This window comes from Buceros rhinoceros, unplaced genomic scaffold (assembly GCF_000710305.1).
Source record: "Buceros rhinoceros silvestris isolate BGI_N320 unplaced genomic scaffold, ASM71030v1 scaffold5015, whole genome shotgun sequence".
Lineage (NCBI taxonomy): Eukaryota > Metazoa > Chordata > Aves > Bucerotiformes > Bucerotidae > Buceros > Buceros rhinoceros.
The window spans coordinates 67,199-78,615 of record NW_010413422.1 but is presented as its reverse complement, the minus strand read 5'-3'; positions in this window follow the sequence as shown (position 1 = coordinate 78,615).

The window sequence follows — 11,417 nt, the reverse complement described above, 5'->3', positions numbered from 1 at the left end:
GAAAGAGATATTCTTGCTTTTAAAAAGCCTCCAGGTTTTGTATCGCGTCTTTGGGAATGAGCTACTGAATTCACAAGAAGTTTTCCAGAAAAATGTAACAAGACAGAGAAGATAATGACCGCGTCTCTGCAAGATGCTGAATGGATTGAGGATAGGCAGCAGTTGAACTGCCACAAACACAAACAATATAGTTACTAAACATTTCTGAGAATCAGCAGTTTCTGTTTCCACAACTTTCAGTATTTAACTTCATCACATGATTTAACATTCCTTCAGCTTTTCACTGAGATAGAACAGTCACAAAGTATTTTAAACCTTGTTAGTAAACCACTGAATATTTCTTATTTTGTACCACAAGAAATAAATCATTTAAGGACATCCAAACCTTGCTCAAATCCATTTCATTTTTAGATTTCCAAATGAAGGTCATAAATTAGTAAATCTTTTAGTTTAAACCTAATTGTGGCTGATGGAAACACACCTTTTTTTTTCTTTTTCCATTAAAAGTAGCATTTCTCTGCAAACATGTCCTTGCTTTCAGGTTTCTTTCCAAAAGGATGCCAGATGAGCAGAGCTATCTGCCAGTAGTTCAGAAGTGAAATGAAATCTTCAAGGTCAAAATAAAAACCTTCTTAGCAAGTAATAATCCAACTGAGCTATTTATGGAAGATGTGGAAATGTTCTAGACAAAAGGAAAAACAAGACTTACAGGAAAGTGCAATGAAAGAAATTGTTTCTCAAAGTTCTTGAGTTTTGCCATCCAAGGAAATTTAATTTTCTTCTAAGTAGTGGGAATTTCACAGAAGGTAAAAAATGAAGTAAGAAGGGCTAAGAACAATCTAGCATAGCTATCATGACAATTTGTAAGAGAAAGAGGAAAACTATAAAAAGAATTCATTTCTTTTAATCCAGTATTCACCACAGCCACCAATATCCATTAATAAAATACTGCCTTAAAAGAAATGGTAAAGCAGCTTTCTGCCAGACTGGCTCACAGAAAAATACATTCATTAAACTTAAAGCTCAGTTCTTCCGAGCCTTTTTCCAACAGTCACTTTAGCGTGCACTATTTTCATCATGTACATCTTACTGTGTGGCCAAACGGCAGATTTCACATGTAATTTCTTGTATTTATTATCATACCCTATGAATCTTATCTTCGGCGATTTATTTCTCATTTATAAGGGAAAAAAAAACTTGTAAAAGTGACGTCAAGCCTTAACTAGTAACGATTGTGTCCAGGAATCCAGACCAGTGTGTCTCAGTTTTAAAGGACAAATAAACACCCTATAACTTCCTAGATCAAATGCAAGTGTCATTTCTGAAGCATGGTGTTCTGTTAGAGTTGCCCTTCCCAGGGAAAGATTTTGTATAGCTCCAAACCGGAAAATCTCCAGTTTCTGCAGTTACCTCTAGTTTCCCACTGAGATGAATTTTTGTAGTTGTGGAAGATCAAAGAACCAGGAGAGAGAACCTGGGAGCTAGCTAACATTTCCTAGCATTATCATTTGCAGGAAAAACGGAACTTATTTTTCAAAGCTATTAACTAATGCTGGCTTTCAGCTGCATCCCCGAGATCTAAATTGAGACTGAAAGTTTGAAAACAATCTCCGGTTTCCACTAAACAGTAAAGCTCTTCTTTCAGATTGTTTTACATCCTCTGTGCTAATGACAGTCTTCCAAATCAACTCCAAATGCACGTACACGGAGGGTAAATTGGCTGATGCTATATTTCAGTTTAGTCACCACGCTTACTCAAATCAGGTTTGGGACTTTAAAAGCTTTACTCCTCAAGGATTATGAAATGAAATTGAAATTAATCACAACTTGTAAAATAAAACATCATACATTATTTTCCTTTACCATCTGCCTAGCTTTTTTTTTCTTCAACTAACCTGCCAAAGATTACTTTTCTCCAGGGCAGTGTAACTTGAAAACCATGATCCCATCAGCAGAGGAGGACCCTGTAGGAATACACGCTGTGCACACTACAGCCCCATGTCAGAACAGTGACACACAGTGGACTCACAACCTGAAGAGTGGAAAGTGAAAAGCACTTCTCTAACCAACAGCACTCCAATGGCTTCACTAGCAGGAACGACACAAAAGGCTGGCAAAGGACAGGGGTAGTTTTGGGCACAGTAAAATGGGGGCACTTCAGGCTCACTCCTGTTACTAGACTAATGTTTTAGCTGAATTTTTCACAATTTCCAAATACTGATCCTGAAATGAGCAGGCCACGTTCCTTTCTTCTGCAGCCATTTGCCTCTGCAAAAAATAGAGGATGACTTGTGTAATGAAGATGAACTACTTAAAATCTGCCCATGAACTGACTGTATATACAGTCAAAATAAAATATGGTGCATTCTCTTACACGCAGAGTGGATGAGAAAACTGAGATTAGACTGTGGTAATTTGATTTTACTAAAACACGTCCAGACAGCTGTTCCGAGTGCCCTGGAAGAGGCTGCAGCAATGACACACCAAAAGAGCTGGAGCTCCCGCTGAGCCTTGTGAGGTTTTTTAACGATAGGTGTGTTTGAGCAAGGGCTAGAGGATAGCTTTTAGACATATTCTGGACAACAACAGGAGAAAATACCTCCTGCAGACTTCAGAGAACAGAGTTGTCTAACTGCGCTCATGTGAATAAAACAGTTCAGTCAGAAATACAACTGATAACGTTTTTAGAATACTTTATTTATATATAATTAAGTTTAGCCTCTTCTGAACATGCTCCCCTCAAAAATAATATCCATGTTATCTCAGAGACACTTGTTCTGAATGTATTTCCACAGAGACACTTCTATTTACATCTTCCTATGCAGAAGTGACAATCAGAGATACAAAATAAGGCTTATCTCTAGACAGAGGATAGTGACAGGTTTACAAAGCAAATGAACACCCTACCTACAACAACAAAAAAACCCAACAACCCAAAAAACCCAAACCAAACCACCAACAAAACCCCAACTAACTAGTGCATTAAGCAGATGCTCTACAGACAATACCGAACTGGACTATCACAGTCACCGCAAGAAGCAGAAAGACCTACTAGAAGGCTTGGTGACAAATTTCAAAGCACACATAGGCAAAAAGCCTAAACAGCCAGGATGCTTGCAGAGCTATACACAAACCCAAACAGAACTTTATGATTTATGCACACACTAATCTAAACTGTCTACTTCTAAAATAAAGGATGACAAAAATCCAAAGGAACATCCACACTAGAAAACATCAGCCAAAGCTCTGTGCCCCCACGTATTAAATCAGATTAGTAAAACGTCAATACTAAATTAAGATAAATGCTGAAACAGCAACACATTATTAGAGGTACTTTTAAAATCTTTCTAAAGTGTGTATCAAGATGAACAGCTATTCACTAAAGTGAATCAGGCATGGAAAATAGTGCCTAGCAGAAGGAGCCCTCTCTTCCTCTCCACTGCACCTCATTAGGAGAACTGATAAGCAATCTCGTAAAGCACGACACAGTCCCAGCTTCAGCCAGATACCACAAACAGTGGACAACAGTCACTTAGCACTCCACACTCGTACAGAACAACCTCACGGATAAGAGCAGAAACTTGTCTCCACCTCTGCACCTGTGAGTGTCCAATGAGAGGGTTTCTCTGTAAACCAGACTTTCTGAGATCGTATGTAGTTAGCAAGGTCAACAAACACAGGCCATAAAGCCTCCTCTACTTTCAAATCCTCTACGATCTATTAAAGAATCCAGTATCTAAACTTTGTAATTCTTACTTTTCAAAAATTACAAAGTCTATTCTTAGTTTTCAGTCCAACCATGAATAGACTTGTATTAAGTTGTTTTGAGTGACAAACTTCTGTGATTTATCTGGCGGGGGGGGGTGGGGGGGGGGGAAGAGATGGATAAAGCCAACAGCTTTGATCCTTATTTTATGAGTAAGGAGCTTAAAAAAAAAATCTTAATAATATAAGCCAAAATGACGGCACCAAATAAACCAGAAATCATATCTAGTCTGCTGCTTCATCATATCAGGCATCATCTTATAAAAATATAACTTTCCATCAAAAAAGGAAGGAAAAGGGAAAAAAATACCTACAGGCACTGCAACTACAAGGACTTGTTCTATGGCCTTCCTTTAATAACAGCACTCATTGGCATAAATGTTATTCTTAATGACCTTTTCTGTTTGTCTTCTATGGTAATTGAAGAATAAAATATCATGTAAAATGCCATTTCCTGTATAAAAGACAGTAAACTCCTACTTGTACAACATCTAGGAAGCAAAAGTAGTCTTTAAGTTTATTCAGAAACACAAGATACTGCAAATTGACTGCAAGCCCTAGAATGGCTAAAGGTACCTTTACAATCTACTTTTGGACACTAGAGGTGTCCTACGTGCAAAATGAAGAGACAAGAAATTAATAAGATTTAAAAAACCCTGTTTTCTTTAAACGGTCAAACAAGCAGTGGATGAGTCCACAGTTCCACTTCTTGGACAACCTTTTCACCTTCTCTGAAGTATTTGCAAAGCCAGGCAAAACTATAATTTAATATAATTTAATGAAATGAGAAAAGGTCATATTTGCATGAGGAAATAGTTAGGTGAGATGAGCCGTCAGAAGAAATAAACTACTACATCTGCAACCAAAACCTACAAAACAGGACAGTAAATCAGAACTTTTTCTTTGCCAAAAATTACCACTAACACCAGTTAAAGGTACTTCTACTACAGTTACTGTTAAAAGTATACTCTTACAGAGTAACTGCGTTAGGAGTTGTCTGTCAAAATCCACATTTTAAAACAAGATTATATCTCCCTACTCACAGCATTACTGTTTCTAAACAAGATTTATTTTATTTTTCCATTGTTCATTTAGAAGCCCTTAGAATACAGATGCAAACCAAAATTAGTAACAAAGCAGCCTGTTTGCCAGCCTCCCAAACTGAACTCCATTAATCAAAGGTAAATGATTTCACATCTAGCTTATAACGAATTCACTTTGCACATTTAACAAATCCCTACATGACCATATTAACATCAGTACTTATGCACTGATCCAGTGGACAAATTATGCTTTACCCTGGACACATTCAAGTCCCAAATTGCACAGAAAAATTAGGCTGCAAGTGATCAAGTCCTGCCAATTATTTATTTAATTTACTTGCTAACAATGAGAAAATTCTCATACTAATGAGAAAATTTCTAAAACAGAAATATACCTCTGCCCATTCCAAGGAAGAAATAAAATAAAAATAAAGCCTATAGAGTGTGATAGATATTAGAGTTGTTTCTGTGATCCTCTTATCTCTCAGCCTGCAGATGGATGGACCATTTAATGAAAAACAATGGTACCCCTCATATTAAAGCCAGAAAGAATGACCAATTTCTTAACAAGAGACCACTAAAATACCTCAGAAGTGCTCTGATCAACTTGTCTCCAACTGCAGACTCACAAAATGCCTCAATTTTATCAAACTAGGATCTCTGTTTCTTAAACATATTTCTTCATTAATTAATTTGTTGAAATTTAGTCACTAGTTAGCATTCATAAAAACATGACTACATTAGCACAATTCAGAGCTCTTGGAAGTTTCTTCATCTCTCTCCCAGTGACTGTCAAGATCTGAGAATTTTAAATGCTTTTATTTGACTGTTTGCTTCACATTTGGACTTTTGGACACAATATGTATTTTTAACTATGCATTACACAAAAAATACTTCTCCTGCAGTTGATACATATTCCAAATTACCTCTTCCCTCCCTTCTGAGTCTCTGTCATTCCATTAATTTATGACTTGCTGAGCTGCATCTGTTACCGATGTTTCAAATACTCTCCAAAATCACTGACACGTACAGGAACATGCAGTATTTCAGCTGTACCTACTTAATGCATTTTACTAGTCCAACAGCCACACTTGTTTACCAAGTCTCTACCACACCTGCGGTTGTTGAATCATTACTAAGAACTAAAGTTTGCAATACTTTTATGATCTACAGAGCAGAATGAGACTTTAACAGTCATGATAACTAAGCTCATAAAGGAGACTGGTACTGTGGGCGCTACTTGTTACTCTTGGAATCCCAAGCACCGGAAATGCCATGGAGGACATGAATTCACTCATTGTTCTGGAGAAGTAATGTAGTTAGTCAAGTAACGCACTAAAAATTCCAGCTACATTATATTGCAGATATAATAATAATAATGCGATGGACTAATGATACTAGGAGTGAGTCATATTACCATTAGAGGGATGATCTACACCATATTCTATTTAACTCCAAGAAAATGTTGCAACTTTTAAGGAGAGGAAAGATGTCAAATTACTGCAAGCTAAATATATCCACAGTTATAAGAATTAGTCTCACTGTGAAAACACACTATGGAATTGCAGTGTGGAGGACACGACATTAGAATGAAGGATTTCAGAGTGCTCATTTTGCATTATTTTCTATTAATGCTCGAGATTATTCAAAAGAGAAAGGTCAAACTGATGACAATTATTTTCACATCATAAGAAGATAAATGTGTGACTAGCACTAGGCCACTGGGTCACTATGACTCAAAAGGGGAATAAAATAGAGCTTTCTCAAAACTAGATCAAGAAATGAAATGAGAGAAGTGCAGGTGAAAACCAACAAAATATTTGAAATTCTATCAGATGGAAAACTGCTGCTTGGGACGTTTAAAGGTATCTAAGTTTCTTATTAATTTGGAGTCACAGTTTGATTTTCTTACTGTACATGCGGATTCATGATACCCAATGGGCTTCTGCGCCAGGTAGTCTGAGGACCTTACAATATAAAGGTTACATGTTTAGTGGGTTAAAGCATTCCTATGTGCTAAAGGAGCAACAGGGGATCGTGGCACTTCAGATTAACTGGCAGTACTGAATCATGCTTAATACAGACAATCGTGAACCGCGTGACATTGCAAACTAATTCTTGTAAAACCTCTAAGCTTCCTAACTAGGAGTTCCTTCACTCCTACACATCGGACCTAACAAAACAAACGAACTAACAAACCCACACAAGCCACATGGAGCATTTATCAGATATGATCAAAGCATCTTCTTCAAATGCTGGACATTCTTAGATATGTTATCAAATGTTTTTCCAGTTTAGAGTTAAAAAAAATGCATTTTGGAACATGTGTAAGGATGTAATGAATTATTTTTTCCAGACATGACTGTTAGAGCAAGGATGGGAGCGAGAACTGCTGCTCTATAACATGCACAGCTATGAAATTCAGCCTGGTGGGAACCTGCTCGGCACATGGAAGCACAGAAAATTTACAGGGAAAAGTAATCTAAAGAATTTGGTATTACCTGCACTTCATGGGCAGGATTAATTCCTTTCCGAAAGGTAGAAAAAAACCCAGCTTTTCTTCTAAGGACACCTCTAGGTAAGCACTCCTCTGTCCTCCTTTGTGGGTTTGCGGCGCAAACATGCAGAGGCCATTCACAGCTGGAAGCCTTTAGGTGTTAATCTGAGACACGAGGGTAACAAGCCAAGCAGTTAAACATAGGCTTAAGGTGAAGGACCCTAACGGCTCTAGAACTGACAATGTCAGTGCTGTGACACCTCATACCGCTCTATGCAGTTACAGAAGAAACACCAAAAATTCTTCTTATCATAATATACAAGTTGCTTCAACTACTTTCTAATTGTAATACTCCACCTTAAAGTTGAAATTGTTTTCTTTGAGTATTGCAGTGAGGTCTCCACTGTCAGGCTAATAAGCATGGTTTAACCACTGAGCATTCCCAGCCCCTGTCTGTCTCTGCATTCTGATTACTGTCTGGTCAGTTAATTTCCACAGCTTTTCAGCTGGCACTAATCAGGAATTAAAGGCTGCCATCAGCTTTGCTTGATACAGATTCCTACCCCAGTTAGAAAGGATTTTCAAAATAGGCAATTCTTGGCCGTTTCTGATTATCCACAGACAAGCTCATAATCCAGTCGCTAGTATTTAGGAAGTCAAGCAGAGAAATAAACAATGTTGATTATAATCTACAGCTCTTTTTTTTAAATCAAGAAATTTAGCAAAAAACTTCAGCATTCTAATCCTGAGATGTTTTGGGGTTGCTTTTTATTTTAAATCAACAGGAAAATGGGTTTGAGTGAAGATGAAAAGGAAAGGCAGAAATTCAATAAAAATAGCTGTTTCAGACAATACGTTTACAATGGCCACAACACTTTATGTCTAACAGTTTCTTTTGTGGCAAGTAAAGAAAGACATTTCAGTCAAGTTTGCTATGATTAAGATAGTGATTAAAGAGATTTTGTGATTTAAAATGGGTAGATTTCAGGAGGAGGGAGGGGGAGAGACCCCTACAAGGCAGACTGGATGGGAAAAAAATCTTCCTTCTAGTTGTTTTTCCAGGTGTGGAAGCTCTTCTGACTAGCCTGTAACCATCAAAAGGAAGATCGCAGAGTAACAGAAATTCTGTAATAGGTGCTGTAACCTTAATTGAATCAAATAAATTAAAGAAAATACAGTTGAAAACTATCAGTAACAGTGATGTAATTAGATCTCAACAGAAAAATTGTTGAAAAAGTATTATGTACATACAAGAAGCCGTTATTTTGACGACTGAACTGTCAGTGACTTTAATAATATTGCATACTGAGTGGCCCCCAGGCTGAGAGCAGAAGCCTTAAAGGTGCAGCCACAGAATGAAACCAGAAGCCACAGAAATAGAAATGTAAATGTCCACTTGTGGGTAAACACTGAACACAACCTGGAAAGAAACTTGCTTCAGGGCACAACAAAAGCAATGACAAAAACAAGGTTGCGTGCATGGCTTAATTGTGTTAATGAAGCCATTAATTACGCTGTCAGAAAGCTGCATCCTAAAGAGTACTGGCAAAAACAAAATTCTCCAGTTGGAGAGATTTCTCTGAGAATTTATTTAGCAGGAGAGTTCCTTGTTGTTTAAAAAAAAATAATCTGCATTATTGTTAGTTCATACCTGTGTAAGTGAACTTTGTGAATCGCACTAGAGAACAAACATTAAAATCGATAGTCCTGAATGTTTCTTTCTTATTATTTGTTCACTTTCTTACGCCTGGCACTTAAAAAATAATCTGTGCTATTAATAATAGTGAGTGCCACATAATTCAGAACGTTAATTTGAAACTTCACACATACAGCACAGCCATGCAACTTGACTTGCTGACGAAAAAGGAAAACGCTTCTAGTAGCCTGAAAAAGAATAAGACTGGCTTATATTAAATGAAATGATAGCCTGAAAAGTTTTACTGACAATCATAAACGCTTCAACAAAGCAGTACAAACTGTTCCCAGAACTCAAGTGGTTTTAAAATGATCATTGATAACTGACAAAAGGAATAGAAAGCAGTAAAGAAAAAAAAGGATAACAAGAAATATTTGAAATCACTGCTCGTATTTCCTTTTGTTCCCATGTGCTCTCAGACCACGGAGGTGAATGCGGTGTTGAACCCAAATGTATTGCTTTCCGTTTGGCCTCTGCTGTGCACTCATTATTGCAGGAAGCTTAGCTCCACAGCGGAATACCAATGCTTTTCCACTGCCACCCCTTGCCTCTTAGTGTATCGTGAGGGCACAATTCTCCTCTTCCATAACCTGATTTTACACCAGTAAAGCCCTTCTGATTTCAGTAGATCTTCTTTGATTTTCATTAGCATAAACACAAAAGCATAAACACAAGAATCAAGCCACCTTTTCTACGTTTGCATACCACGCGATTTAAGTTGAAGTTCTTGCACTGTCAATACAGTATGTGCTGCATAATCCTTGGTAAATGGGAAAATAAGTCTGAATTATTTAGTGTATCAGACCTGGTTGTAGTTCTAGAGAAAGTGCCTCAAGTACAATGCAGTGCATCCCTATTTTATACACCATTGAACAGAACATCTACAAATCACCCTGGAACACGCACACCGCCATAGGGCTAACTGACATTATTCCTGGGCTGTGGTTCCTTCTAATGCTCTGCTAATCGTTCTGTGCTCTAACATGCTCTGGAGGAAAATCTCTATGTTCCCACAAAGCCAGAGAAGTCCCACTAATGAAATTAAGTGAAAGGAATATAATGTATTTTTGTCCATGTGAGTCCCTTAAGCTAAACTTTGGAGGGTGAAGCACATGCATTATTCAACAGAAAAGCTTTAATTAGTGTTTCTTTAAAATTACTCTGAGAAAGGACTGTAAGAATCAAAATAGTCCATCAAGATTGTTGAAAGTGTGGCTAAGCAAAACTACAACAAGCTAGTGCCACTGTCCTGATGCGCTGAAACCTATCTGAAAGCTAAGACAAGTGACAGTAAATCAAGTTCCTTTCACAGAATATTCAAGTTCTCTCCCATGGTGTACATGACAGTAATTTTAATCAAGGTCTGGCATTCATTTTTTCCTAGACTTTTTTTAGTAACATTGCCTGATTCTAAAAAAACCTGAAAGTAGAATATAAAGTGTATTTTAAACAGTAACTTAAAATCTGGAGAGGGAAAATGATTAGTTTATTTTAAATAGGCCTGTGCAGAAAAATATGTAAATGTGTCACATTGGCAGATATTGATTTCCAAGCAGCCTGAGGTGTGACCACAATTGCTTTAACAGAGCATTGTCTACCGCCTGTAAACCTGAATCAACGTACATCCTCTTTTACTAGAGGATCCAAAACCATATTGATTTGAACCTCGCCTCTTAAATCAAGATAATCTTTTTAAGATTTCAAACTTAGTTTGTTGATTGCCTCCCAGTAACACGGGTTCAATACCATCATCAGAGGAGTCAAACTGTCCTTGACAGTTCTGACACTTTAAATGGTTGGTTTGCACTGACTGATTCACTGGCAATGGGCTCATTATCTGTAGTGCTATGTGGAACTTGGACGACTTGATTCTGACCTGGGTAGTTTTCATCTTCTGAACAGTGGATTGCTGTGCACCCCTACTGAGTTTCAAAGTAATTTTCGCTTTTGTGTTTCCTAATTGTATGCTTTTTATTTCCTATCAGTCTCCTTGTGGGGCTCCTTTGTGCTGCAGCCAGCAGGTGACATGCTGTACATGATTCCCTAGAGAGAATCATTGTCACTCCTAACTACTTATCCAGTGGCTGCCTAGTGCCAAGTTTCACTCCCAACTGCTACTTAATGTCCCCCATCTCATGCTCCACAGAGAAAACCAATTATCATACAAACAAAGTAAAATTAAAGTATTAAGTGTCTGATTTCGGTTAATAAACCTGACCAGGCACACCAGCCCAGGAGGTATGGCTACGGCTGGACTGCCGAGCGGGGCACCGAACAACGGGTCTCATTCCTCTTCTCCCAGCCTAGCTCTTTACAAAAGTCGTAAGCACTGAGCTCGCTAGCTAATGAGCGCAGTGGCAATATTGGTCTTTCACAATCTGTGCTATTACCATGGTTCCGCAAGCCATGATTCCAC